The sequence below is a fragment of the Melanotaenia boesemani genome, chromosome 18, assembly GCF_017639745.1.
Source record: "Melanotaenia boesemani isolate fMelBoe1 chromosome 18, fMelBoe1.pri, whole genome shotgun sequence".
In the NCBI taxonomy this organism is placed as follows: domain Eukaryota; kingdom Metazoa; phylum Chordata; class Actinopteri; order Atheriniformes; family Melanotaeniidae; genus Melanotaenia; species Melanotaenia boesemani.
The window spans coordinates 2,131,489-2,146,243 of NC_055699.1; the positions used below are offsets into that span (position 1 = coordinate 2,131,489).

Genomic DNA, 14,755 nt, shown 5'->3' on the forward strand with positions numbered 1-14,755 from the left:
CTCATCCAGGCAACCAGCTTTGTTGGCGACGTGATCATCCACATACCACACCTGTTACCAGAAGATTTTACTGGGGGCCATGCCAGCCAACTCCAGCCCAACAGAAGTTCTGGATTCACACTGGAGCCCGTAAACCACAAAGTTGGATCCTGTCACATTTGCTCCACACACTTTCTATATATTGCATCTTGTGCTTGAGTAACATTAATTTCTGAGGACGTGTACAGTAGACAAACACACAGAATGCATAGAGTGGCTGGAATTAACACACATACATGAGGTAAAAAACAACAAGTACCTTCTGTGTCTTTGCATCTCTCAGAGTTAAGTGAACTCTGGGATGAAAGTTCTTCTTTTATAAAGAAAATATTTACATTATTGGATTTCACAGATTTCCTGGACATATTTTTGTGCTTATGACTATATTAACTTCTTGCAAATTTCAGACAGGCTGGTTTTTTAAGTATTATTAAAATTGCTTTTAAGGTCTCAAAAAAATGTAAAAATGAAAAACGAGTTGTAGTTCTGCAGACAGAAACATGACAGTGGGGGAAGTAGAAGTTAAGCAGAAAACCTCTTTAAGTTTACGTTTAGCAGTAAAAACAGCTGAGTTGATGGACTACAGCGGCAGGAAAATGTCAGGCTGAGGATGTAGTAGAAGAGACTCATAAAACTGTACATATGATGCATAGTTACATACAGACTCTGCTTGTCATGAATCCACCAGTCCGAGCAGATGCTGCTGCTGCTGGTGTGATGGTGTAAGGAGCGTTTCATAGGACACTATGCTCATGCAGCCAGTGTTGCTGCTGATCGTCCACATGCCTTCATGCCCTCAGTTCACCAAACAGCTGCTTTTAGCTGGATGCTTGTGACCATGTTCTGAAGCAAACATTAAACTAGTTTCATGGACAGGACAGCGAGTCCACTGACATCCTTAGAGACCAACATGGTGTTGATATGCTTGATTTCTTCAGTAATCATTTTACTAAATCTGGCTTTGCCTCTGTCATTAATTTGTTTAAACAACCAGAGCAGACAGCACTCAAACCCACCTAATAACTCTGGTGTACCCAATTTGTTTTCTTCCCATCCCATTACTGGTGAAGAAGCTGTGAAGGAATTGTTGTCTTTAGACCCCAAAAAGCCAGCTGGGTCAGATGGGCTTGCTCCATTCTTTTTTAAAGTCAGCAGCTGCAGTTACTGCTGCACCCATTTTTATTTTTTATTTTTTTTCTTCTTACTTCTTTTTAAAGGTGGAGACCAGGCTGACTTAAACTGTTACAGACCTATATCTATTTTGCCATATGCATCCAAGGATCTTGAAAAACTTGAAAACAGTTAACTCAATACTTGAAATATCAAAACATATCTAGCTTTTAAGTCCTGCTTCTGTCAGGTTATGGTTGTGTTACCGCGGTCTTAAAAGTCATAAATAATATTGTATCTGCATTAGATTCCAAGCAGCACTAATCACTGTATTAGAAAAAACCTTTGATTCTGCTGATCATTTTTCTTACAAAGATCAGACCGTATTAGAATATCTGGTCAGCCACTGTCATGGTTTTCAAATGATTTCTTAAACATGATGCAGCGAGTAAAGCTGGATCTCCAGCCTTCTCAGTGTCTCCATATGCCACTAGGTGTCCCTCATAGCTCAATTATTGGTCCAACACTATTTTTTTCTACATTTATAAATTATCTCCCACAAGCTGCTAGCCAAGCCCTTATTTGCTGATATGCTGATGACACAACCTTATACAGTATGTCTCTGGTCCTTGACCAGGTAAAGTTCGTAGGTCTCTTAAAGATAGTTTTTATGAAATATCGCAGACTTTTACTAATTTAATTTTGTTCTTAAACGCTACAATAGCTAAAGTGGTTTGGTCACAAAGGCAGAGTTACCACATCCACTAATTCAAGATTCAATTCAAGGTCTTTATTGTCATTATGCAAGTACAACGACACTCTCTCGACATCACTATAACAGATGGAATCACAATTGAACAGGATACAGTCTACAAGTATTAAGGAATTTGTCATTACATTACATAAATGTGTTACAAAAAAGTAAAAGCAAAACTTGTTTATTTAGCTCGTCATTTACATCTGCTGCCAGATGCATGATTATTAAAAAGACCATCCTCGCCTTATTTGAATATGATGATATAATCTACCACCATGCATGCAAAGGAACTCTTCAAAAACTGGAGATAATCCACCACTCTGATATTCAACTTGTCACAATTCAGAACTCCCCGCTATTTATTTATTCCCAGGTTAAATGGCCTTCCTTACATATTTATAGATGGGTCATTCTCTTCTTTAAAATGCACGTCTACATCTAAGACAGCCTCTGCTCAGTAACAGTAGCCAAGTACAACACATGGGCTTCCCATCTTATCATGCTACACATTCCCAAAATTCCTCTTTTCATTTGCTGCATCAAAAACTGGAACTTGTTACAAAAACAAACTAAAGCTGGATGCTTTTATTTTTAGGGGCACTTGTAAATGTTTTTCTACATCTACACCGCCTTTATGTTTTCTAAAGATTTACTGAAATTCATTTGTGTATTATTGTTCAATGTTCTTTTCCCCTCTCCCTCCTCCCCTGCCCCACAAGTGTATTATGGCACCTGCCAGGCCAACACTGTAACTAAGGATCTGCTCTAAAGGTCTTGGCTCGATAGTAAATAGCACACTTTGATGTTTGAGTATATTTCTTGTACTTCTAATTGTAGGTTATATACTGTAAGAGTAATTCAAATGCACTCCTTCCAAGTAAAAGATCTGACTACCTCTGGAAATCTGTCCTTGTCGTAACCTGCATGGCTCTAAATGTTTTTTTTCAATATTTCCTCAGGCATAAAGAGAAAAAACACAAGTATTCTGAAAAAAATCTGTAAAATTTAATTAATCGGATCAAATTTTTTTAAGCGCTCAAGACTTCCTATTTATTTTCCACATACCATCACTTCCTGTTTATTGCAATGTACTGTTAAGGAACACAAGAAAAAAAAATATACAGCAGAAAAATAAACAAATTACATGCAAATACTTTTTCATACAACTTTTCCGTTTTACCAGGAGACCACAAACACAGTTAACTACACATGTATTCATAAAATATGGTGCCTGAAGTTTGAAAATCATCCGGCACACGGATCCTAAGTATACCTGCTTTTTGTGCTACAGTGGTATTTAAAACACTGTGTCAAAGTGGAACTGAGGTGTGTCTCTGGACAGCTAACAATAGCTCCTGGTGAAACCGGTGATGCAGAGTATTAAAACATAACAGACATCGTGTCTGTTATGTTGCCATCACAGAGGAGAAGTCTGAAACTGCATTATTTCAGATAATCTGTGTTTGGGATGGTACCAACAAGAACGCTGTCGCTGCTTATTCCTCTGGCTTCCACTGTAATAAACCCTCTGCAGACAGCAGCACAGCTATAGTTACTGTAAAATGCTCAGGAATAAAATAAATGCCACAAAAACAGAAAAGTGATGCCACAACACCACATCTGAAGCAATCAAGTCACAAGGAGGAAGTGAAACGTGGCTGGCCCGCACTTTCACATCAAACATTCAAGACTTTATCTTTCACTCGAGACTTGGTTTCAAGGTGGAAATGAGAATGTAGAAAATGAGGACCATGAGAGCCATAATATCTTAATAAAGATTATTTATAGTTTATTTTCACCATCACAATGATAATGAATGACTGAATGAACACACAGGATTGAGTCAAGGTCTTGTTGTCTATTATTCAGCTACTCCTCCAGAAAACAGGTCCAGCGGGTGAAATACATGCCCATGCAAGATCTTCTCTAGTCATTCGTTTAATGGCGTTGACCAAGAATTGTGTTCAAAATTCAAGAAGAAGCAAGATCACCTAAATTTGTAGCCAAGTTTAAGGTTTGCTTTAGTGATCTTTACTAAACTCCTTAACTGGGATAACTTTTGAGACTATATTTAACACATCCTTATATTCTAAAATAAGGCCGCTCAGACTAAAATATGAACAGGTTTTAAAATTTCTCTCTTTTCTTTCAGAATTGGATGACTTTTGCAACAGTTTTAAAACAACATAAAACAATAATTTCACATCTGATTTGACAGCTTCTTATTTTTTTCTGCTTGTTAACTTAATGTATTGTGTTGGTTTTATGAGCTTAGTGTGTTTTGGTGACCAAAACAGGACGCAATATAACCAATTCTCATATTAAGTATGCATGAATGTGCCAGGATCTTATTCTTAGATAAATATATAATGTGTTTTACAGCAGCTCTGTTAGAGGTTTAAGATTTCATAAAGAGTTCTAGATGCTGAGAGTTAAATTTTAGCAATTGCATCACATAGAGACGATGCTTGAAATAGTCCATGAATGAGAGGAAGAGAAAAGATGTGGAAGTGAGACTCAGAGGAAGACATGATGTTTACCAAATGTTTATTGGCCTTTATTTGGCAGGTTACTGTGGAGAACTTACAGGAACTGGCATCTGGTCAGATTCAGTCTGCAGTTTTGCAATAAAGTCAGCACCCTAAACCTTAAATCCCTTCAGTTTATATTATCTAGGAAAGACCAGGACATTATTTGATAATGTATTAGTCAATGTATGTAAAATCATTCAAGAAAAGAAATTCTAATATGACTAAAATTTGACTTTTATAATGCATATAAACACGTTTGTCTGACTAAAATCTTACTAGATCAAATTTCTTAAAGTATGAATAATACACCCAGATAAAGGAGTTTGAGGTTGAATTCCTACTGAATATATGCATTCAAACTAGAACCAAACTGGGTCTTTTACTATCTAAGCTTCACAGATCCTTGCCACATTTTGATCAGAGGCAACAGAAGAAACATGCATAGAAAAGGTCACAACCCTTGTTGTAGAAAAGGAGCACGAGGTACAGGGTGGATCACATGACTAAAAACAAGGCAAAGAGTTGAAAACATTGGCATATGTTGACTTCACTGCTCAACATGGTGCCAGTCTGCAGCAGCCTAAACTGTTTAACATCTCACCACCTGCCATTTTATTTCAATATTTCTGATTGGAAAAACCCTTTGTGTATGCTACAAGGTCTACTTTGAAGCAGTTAAATGCACCTATAACCATGATGTTGTATCTTTTTCACACCCTCTCTATGGTGCAGTGCTGCATCTGTCTGTAATTATGCAAAACTACTGACATGAAGCATTTACATGGCCTGCACGCCTGCCTCTCTGTGTGTTGCAAAACAAGAAATGGAACCAACAAGCACCACAAGAGCTCAACAAAACAAATTACAACAAAAACTTTTTCACTTCACTGCATTTCACTGGGAAATAATCTGTTCCTAAATTTATGTAGAGATTTATGTCATAGCAGAGATGCTGAAAACTTCTAGGATGTTTTTCTTCTAACTTTTTGTGTTTAGTTGTCTGTATGTGTTTAATTTGAGAGGATGAAAATGGCTGGATGGAAACGAAGCTGTTGTGATATTATGATAATGTTACTTTTGGCATCAGTAGAGTACTTTTTGTATTAATCTTTTAAGACCATTTTCTTTGCAAATGTATATCTACTTCAGTAATTTCAATGCAGGGGGAGCTTTTGTGCACTTTTTGGCCACCTCTACCCCTCTGCATTAAAAAAAAAAATTCAACATGTGCGCTTGTGTTAATGCCAAATGACAAAAGTAGGTGCAATATTTACTCAGTTTAGGGTCTGTTTTCTGTCTCCGCCCTATCCTGAGAAAAAATTCCTCACCAACTAGTCTCATACTGCATTTGTTTGCACTCTGATGAAAAGACACTGTGGGTTATGAACTAAAATAAAACATATCTACAATATATCATGTCTAAAATTAAATATTCTGATCATATAAAAGTAATGATTGCATCAGCTTACAGGATAAATCATCTCCATTTAAGGGCATTTGCTGCTGCAGGTCCCATTAAATCTCACACCACGAACTGAGAGTGTGGGTTCATTGTTGATTTTGGAAATGACAAAACAGTATTCAACATGATTAATGGCAAACATTCTGTGCACAGAGATGTTTGTGTGTGATGTCCAGCCCAGTGAGCACTCACATTAATTGGGTAGAGCACAGACCATTACCCCCCTCATACCTCATCACTCGCCAGGCAGGTGGCAAGCTGTTGAACCCCTCAAACACACACAATCTCTTCAAAAACCTCATAAAAAATACATATTTATAACATAATATCTGCAAAATCTGGGTCCAGCTCTTGCATAATAAGAACTTTATGTTTGGAGCAGAGCTAAGCAAGAGCTTCAACAGTTCTAAATAATAAATTGATTAAGAAGAAAGAGGAAAGTTGCTAAATAATAAAGAGCAGTACAGCGCCTAATTAGTCCAACTGTGAGGCAGACTGAGCAAATTACCACCAGACTTAATAGCTGAGTTTTTGTCACATGTTTTGTTCGCATTTAAATAAAGATTTTATAGATAGACATAATTTGATGTAAATGAAAAATCAACTCAGATGTTCTGCTGCTTTTCTCATTTTCAGGTTGGTGCTACAGGTTGTTAGAAACTTAATTAATGCCACTGCTGATTAATTTAGTAGTTGCCAGCTTTTCACACAAACAACAGCTGCTTGCAGGTCTAATCTGAACCTTTGCATGTTGAGTAACCTGCAAATGCTCAAATCTGAACTTAATAAGGGATTTGGATTGTTTTTCTAAAAATTATTAATTGCTGCTTTTGTGGTACTGCACCATTATTTTATAGACAGTCTGAAAAACTGATGTTTAAAATGCCTTTTTGCTGCAGCACAAACACAACACTCTGCTACAAATTCTCAACTGCAACTGTGACAAAGGTCTGAAGTATTTCAAACATAAATAACATGCAGCAGAACCGGAATGCAAACCACCAACAGGCTGGAAATGCAGCATCAGGAGGAGCATCATTCACACACAAACATCAGCAGCATCCACTAACCTGAGCATGCCGAAGCAGAGGCACACAGGGCATCTTCATCAACCTCATTATGTCTTTATATTCTGTCAGCTATCAGAAAGCAAATTTCCTCTGAGGTGAACAAGCTGCTGCTCTCCTTCTCTGCAGCCTCTCTTTAAATCTCTTCACACTGTCTGGCCGATCTCTAGCACACATGCATGCACATTCACAGCAGCCCTAAAACAGCCTGAAAGGTGAAGCGTCTGTGTTGAACGAGACTCTGGAAGCAGAGAGAGGAAGGGAAGATCCATGTGGGTGGGAGTTCATGCAGAGGAACCAAAGGCTATTGGCCTGAGGAGCCCAACAGAGCACATCAACAGCCAATGAGAAGAGTTCCTGTTTGAGGTACCTGTCTGTGTTAAAGGAGCAGCCAGTTCAGGTATTTGTTATGAGCACGTGGTCAGAGTGACGAACTGAAGTGGTTCTCCAAATGTTACAGCTTTCTGAAATCAAAAAGTCCCTTTCTGCAACAACAAGCTGATCAACACGCTAAAATAACTGATGTACAGTTAACTGATAAATAAATAAATATATATATATATATATATATATATATATACCATGAATCAATTAATTAAATAAAAAATATTTATCCCAGAGGGAAATTTTATCTATAAAAAGCTGCAATTTCAGCAGGTGAATGATTTCAAATGTTGTGAGACAAAACTAAATGAGTGGGGGCTCTAAGATTCAGAATGAAAAAAAAAATGCATTTATGGCAAAGATGGTTTTTCATTTAAAGTAGAAAAAAATAAAAACCAGTGTTTACTTTCAATTTTTTCTTTTATTCTTTTATTTTTTTGTAAAAAAAATAAAATAAAAATAACTTGGTAAACACAGGCTTGCTCCACCCAGCTCATGCTAACTTCTCTTGCTTGCTCAGGCTTCTGATTTCATCTGTTCCTCACAGAGAATGCAAAATAGCTGAAAAGTCCCAATTATGAAATAACCAGAATTGTATTTATCGGGTATTTTACATGGAACACACAGATGGTCTGACCTTCGCTCTGCAGACTCAAAGCAGAAATCCCAGAGCCATAGCATGGTTTTTAAGACATAAAGACATCTTATAGACGCGTTAGCAATGTTAAAACCGGGATTTTTCTTGAAGGTTTTAAAGAAAATTACCACAAATTTTCACCCAGCTTGACATGTTAGATTTAGCTATTCCATTCAGAGACATCTAAATGTTCCCCCTCAAGTCATTCAAATCAACCTGAATTAAACGAATGAGTCACTGAGCAGAACTTGATGAGCTGTTGGATCAGTTAAGTTAGAATCAGGTGTGTTAGAGCAGGGAAATTCTAAAGCCTGCAGGACTGTAGATGTTGAGGACTGGGCTGCTTATCCTTGCCTTGAAGCAGCATCGCTGAACTTTGGCATCCATAACAAAGGCTAATTTAGCATTAATCTTGCATCTTGTCTTTCCTCTGAGCTCTCTGCTGCCAGTAGAAGTCAGTCCGAAGTTGGCTTTTGTATAATTTCTTGCTCTATCTCTTTTTCTTTGCTTCCTCTGATAAAGTCCTCTTGTGTTTCTTTAATGAATCAGCCATAGTTCGTGTCCAAAATGGCCGGGGTGTTGATATCTAGTTGCTGACAATTGACGCGGTGCCGTAAAGCGAAACACAGTTGTAATGTGTTGCTTTAGCTTGAAAAAAAGAGTTAGGAAGTGTGGTTTCTCTGGCTCAGGAGTCTGCAAAGCAACAGAGAGTTTAAAGATTGGAAAGTTGTTAAATGCTGCTCTAAAGTCTGACTTTTCTTTTTTAGAATTTTTAGTTTACTTATAGTCTCACCTAAAAATATTCCGTGTGTTTAGCACCATCCCTCGTTACATCAATCCTGGCTGATTTACCAGGATTTACCAATGAAGAAAAACTCAAGAAATGAACCAGTAATGTGACTTTGATAAAAATGTGGCATTACCAGATTTTATTAAAGAACTTTATAGGAAAAGGGATGAATACATGTGGACACTGTTATTTGTTTAAAAACATTTTTTTCTTTTGTGTTCACCACAACACTTTGTTTTCTTTAGGTTCATCGCATAAAATCCCAAAACACTTCCATTTAAATCACAAAATGTGGAAAACACCAAAAAAAAATATTGAAAAAACATTTAAGGCAATAAGCTTTAAAAAGAAGTCTCCAACGATATCAAGTATATGTAAATACTTTTTTATTTTATTTATTTTTTTACTTCTTTTTTTAGACTTTTAGTATTTATCAAGATTATAGCTCATGCTTACACTTTTCTAAATGAATGAACTTGGTTTCTGCAAACAGGTTAAACCAGTATGAATCTTCTAAAAGTAAGTGTGGGTGAAGTTGGAGCCCCCCCCCCCCCCCCCGAGATGAACAGGTTGACATGATTCATTGTTGACATTCTGGAGGAAGGCCAAAGCATTCAAACTCACACCCTCATCAGCTCTAACACACACATTTGTTTCTTTGCCTCTAAGGGGCCAGTTCATGATTACTAAAGCATTACAACACAATGCCCCACACCAAACATGACCCTATTCTAAAACTGAGCCCTACCCTAAACTCCATCTTAACCTTTACAAAACAGTCTGGACCCACAAACATCTCCATTTGTCCCGCAGAGTGACTGTAGGCCTCTTTGCATTTGTGTACAGTCAGTTTTAAAATCCTGGTGAGTTATTAAAACACACAGAGACATAAACTATTTACAATACTGCTGAAACCATTTAAATTTAAAACACACTGACTTATAATGAGCACTGTGGGTGTTGTATTCCAAAAGTCTGGGGTGTGTTATCCAGTAAAATATTAAAATGCTGATTCAGTTCTAGTCTGAATCCAATTTAGCTTCATAATTTTCTACACATGCATGGTGATAAATCTAAATTTGATAATCTAAACCAGGGTAGCCTAACAGTGAGAATTACAATAAGCTCTATTCTTAACACGAGAAAATGTAAGATAAACATCAGCAAAAGTTAAAAGTTTAATCTTCGAATCTTTGACCTGTATGAGGAGTTAAAACTTCAGAAATCTAAATATAGATCTCAGAAGTAAAACATTGAAAAGAAGTGACAGGAAGAACTAGATTTACCACCATGAACACAGTTGGATATTTATCTACAAACCAGTCAAGCTGCAGTTCCCGACCTTTGGCCTTCAGTTCATCACTGAACTGTTTCAATTTTTGTGCAAAACATTGTTTTACAATATGTTGATCAAATTAAATCATCAAACAAAGCCTTTTTATCACAGAAATAAAAAAAATTACATAACAGCAATGAGGCATCTAGAAACTTAAATACATACTTCCTCCAGGCTTGGTTAACATCTACACAGAAACATAAATACATCTTTATAAGATTGACTTAACAAAGCAACAGATACACTTTTTAGCTTAAAACTGTGCTTCTGACTTGATATGATGGCACACTGATATTTATTATGTACATTCCTGGAGCTGTCATTACCCTTGAGGCTGAAAACTTCCCAACTTGTATTTTCAAGCCTGGGGCGTCGTTCTGCGCTTCACTTCGCAGCCACATCACACACCAGAAACTGAATATCAACATGCTGCTATTTTGAAAATACACCATGGCTGATTCAGCAAAGAAATGCAAAAGGACATTAGCTAAGAAAAGAAAGTGAGAAAGTAGCAGAGAAAGAGTCAGTATGGGACAGACTTTTACTGGCTGGAAAGAGCTCAGGATGCAAGATGGACGCCAAATTAGCCTCAATAGCGCAAAGATTCGTCAAAGCTCAATAGAGTGGCTTCAAAACAGGTAGATGTCATCCAATATTATTGCAAAATAAAGATCAAACTGAATAAGAAATATCTGTTCTATTAAAAACGTATTTCAGTCTCTAGACAAATTACAAACCAACAATGCTGGTTTAACCATTTTGAAGAAAAGCAGAATTTATGTTAGTACTTTAAATAACCAAAACAACATATTCAACTAATTTTAAACCCCAAATAAAGTTCTTAAACAGCAAATACACTGAGCAATGATAGATTAGCAACATGAAATTAGCATTTAGCTCACAATGATTTCTCTTCATTATCAATCAGTTCTAATGTACGGCTTAAATTGATAATAATTCAAGCCCAGAATCTGGTTATCTGAATCCTTAGCACAAGAATGACTCAATACTGAATCTTTCAGGAGAATAAAGGTATTTAAAATGTACAATAATAGTGACTCAGAGCTAATAAAAAATTATACTGACAGCATAGATGAGTTAAAACTACTGTGAGTCAATCCTATTTTATAGATAATTAACACGAATCAGTTTTTATGTCATGGAATAAGAAACGTTTAATGTCACAAAATCTGAATAATGCCAAAGTTAAATCTATTTTAATAGAGGGGAAAATAATCAGGCTAACTAGCCTAGCTAGCAGAGCAGCACTAATTTTACTCAAAATGTGGTTGAATGAATGATTAACTAAACCGAGCAAACACCATGAAAACACTTAAGCATTTCTATAGAGTAGCCAGAGGAGATGTGAAGAGATGACCTGCTCTTCAATATTTTCCCAACAACTGTTGGTTAAATTGCTGTAAGGTTGCATGCAGGTTGATGGTGAAAACACTTCCCAGAGTTGTCTCATGAGCTGCAGGTTGCAGAGCACAGAAAAAAAGAAATATTTCACAACCATGTGAAATACTTTCCTTCTTGGAAAACTCACAGCTCTGTTTGCTAGAGCCTCCCTTGAGATGATTAAAGACGACATATGAGCAGATTTATAGAAGATTACAAATCATTAAAATATGCTATATTAAAATATATATCCAAAAACATTGTAGCATCAGAAAAAGCAGAATAAATTCTGAATTGCATCCTGTAATTTCCTTCTTCAGATCAATACTGTCTATTGGTTTGTCTTTGTGAGGCAGCTCACAGAGCAATCACATCTACAATCACTCTTGACTGACAGCTTAATGATTCTTCCCGTCTCATTTTACAGAGCTCAAACCATGAATACTTAGCTGGTCGGTTATTTGGTACAACACTTTGTCCATATTAGAGGACTTATGTTGAGCTTAAATATCTTGAAACAGAAAATCCCATGTTGCAATCAATGAGATTAAAATGGTAACTGGTCATTAGAAATCTGAATAAATCTAAGTAAATCTGCCTTTATCTTTTTTTTCTGTGCACAGAGGAAAGTTGCTTGTTGGAAATAAAAGCCTCTTAACAGTGTGAAACAATGAACCACTTACGTTTTTTTTCTCCAGAGTGAACATGTCATCATCCTACAATGCAGGAGTGTTATTGTGCTGCCTTTACAGGAAGACTCGGAGATAAACAAAGAAATTCAAATTTCACGCTGCAACTTATCAGCTACCACATACCTGCAGAAATGTCAAGATGAACCCTCTAAAGTAAAGAGGAGAAACTCTGCATCGACAATGGGGAGTATAGAAATGATGACAATGCCATCCTGTGTTCATCTTTAGCTATTACATCATTTACAAACGACAAGACCTATCAAGGCAAGGCAGTTTATTTGTATAGCACATTTCATGTACAGGACAATTCAAAGTGCTTTACATAAAACAAAGGCATTACAGATATTTAGAAATAGTAAAAGGCATCAACACATAATCACAATAAAATAATAAATTACATTAAAATGATTAAAAGCAAGATGACTTTTTTTTTTAAGTTAACATGCAGATTTCATGCATAGGGGCATGAGAAAAGAAATGGTTTTAACCTGGATTTAAAAAGGTCTACATTTGGTGAAAGTTTAATCTCCACTGGCAGTTTGTTCCACTTGTTTGCAGCATAACAGCTAAATGCTGCTTCTCCATGTTTGTTTAGTCTGGACTCTGGTCTGGACTAGTTGACCAGAGTCTTTGGCTCCAAGAGCTCTGCTAGGTTTATATTCTCTGAACATATCACAGATGTATTCTGGGCCTAAACCATTCTGGGATGTAAACAAGCAGAAGGGTTTTAAAATCTATTCTGTGACTGACTGGAAACCAGTGTAAAGATTTCAAAACTGGTGTGATGTGTTCAGATCTCTTAGTCCTGGTTAAAACTCTAGCAGCAGCATCTGGATGAGCTGCAAATGTTTAATGCTCTTTTAAGGAAGTCCTGTTAAAAGACCATTACAGTAATCCAGCCTACTGAAGATGAATGCATGGATGAGTTTCTCTTGGTCTTTCTGGGAGACTAAACTTTTAATTCTATTGATGTTTCTGGTAAAAAGTTTCTTAGTGAAGCTTTGATGTGGCTGCTGAAAGTCAGGTCTGAGTCTATCAACACTCCAAGGTTACCAACTTGGTCGGTGATTTTAAGAGCCCGAGTCTCCAGGTGTTTGCCAATGCTGACCCTCTTCTCTTTGCTACCAAACAGAATAAACTCAATTTTGTCTTCATTTAAGTGTAGAAAATTCTTCCTCATCCAGGTGTTTATTTGCTCCAGACAGTAAATCTGCTGGGCTGCGTCTGGTGACAGAGACATAAAGTTGTGTATCATCAGCATAACTTTGATAACTAATGCTATAGTTCTGTAATATTTGACCAAAAGGGAGCAGATACAAGTTGAACAGAAGAGGTCCAAGGACTGACCCCTGGGGGACTCCACAAGTCATGGCCACTCGCTCGGATTCATAGCTGCCGATTGTAACAAAATAACTCCGGCCTTCTAAATAGGACCTGAACCAGTTAAGAACCGCTCCAGAAAGTCCAACCCAGTTTTCCAGCCTATGCAACAGGATTCTGTGATCTACAGTATCAAACGCAGCACTGAGATCCAACAGAACCAGGACTGATACTAGACCAGAACCAGGACTGATACTAGACCAGAATCAGTATTCAAGCTAATGTCATTTAACACCGTGACCAGAGCTGTTTCAGGGCTGTGATGAGGTCGGAAGCCGGACAGAAATTTATCAAGATTTCAACTTTCATTTAAAAAGTCATTATGCTGGTGAAATACAAATTTCTCAATAATCTTGGAAATAAAAGAGGTTAGAGATGGTCTATAGTTGTTCATTATAGAGGCGTCTAGAGTCCCTTTCTTTAGGAGTGGCTTAATAGCAGCTCTTCAAGTGAAGAGGGAATATACAAGTTTGTGCCATTTCATGTTTGATTTATGTGTGGCTCTACAAAAAGAGGACAAAATCATCCTTATTTTAGCTACAAAAATCACAAAAAAAGGATATATGTTTAGAACTGGAAACTAGGGGAAAAAATTAAACTGTGCACTGAATGCAGAGCAGCTGTTCATACATTATTTTAGCAGATTGTCAAAGCAAATACTATCCAATGGTAAATTTATATTCCCAGAGTTTCCTTTGTCATCCTCTATTACATAATTTGACTATTTTGCATTTTTCCAGGAATAAAATGTTTTCTGTTAGGTTATTTCCCCCCAAAAAAGGAAGTCATGCTGAGTTTCACAGAGCGGAGTAAACTCTATATCAGGGTTGCTCCATCCGGTCCCACGAGAGCGCAGACCAGCAGGTTTTTCATTTATCCCTGCTCCAACACACCTGAAATAAATTACTGAGTAACTGTGCAGAACGTTGATAGGCTGTTAGATCCATTTAATTTGATTCAGGGGTGTGCTGAAGCAGGAATAAATTGAAGACCTGCTGGATTGCAGCTCTCATAGGACCAGATTGAGTAACACTGCGCTATTTCCACTAAAGGAGTGTCATATTATCAGAAGATGGAAAGAGTATATAAACAGGAATTAAAAAAGGAAATACAGATCACATTCTTTACAGGAACCGCTGCAGTCAGACAAATTTGGTGAAGTCAAAGAA

At 36.9% G+C, this 14,755-nt stretch overlaps 1 protein-coding gene across 3 annotated transcripts in view; it reads right to left on the minus strand.

Moving 5' to 3' along the window:
* pld1b (phospholipase D1b) overlaps positions 1-14,755 on the minus strand; it is a 61,058-nt gene that overhangs the window by 37,704 nt on the left and 8,599 nt on the right. For 2 of the 3 annotated variants that reach the window (XM_041968614.1, XM_041968612.1), the window contains exon 1: positions 6,970-7,150. The exons of the other annotated variant lie outside the window; for it this stretch is intronic. The gene's annotated coding sequence lies outside the window, so the exon portion shown is untranslated. Of the gene's footprint in view, positions 1-6,969; positions 7,151-14,755 lie in introns of those variants that run through there. 3 annotated transcript variants of the gene reach the window in all.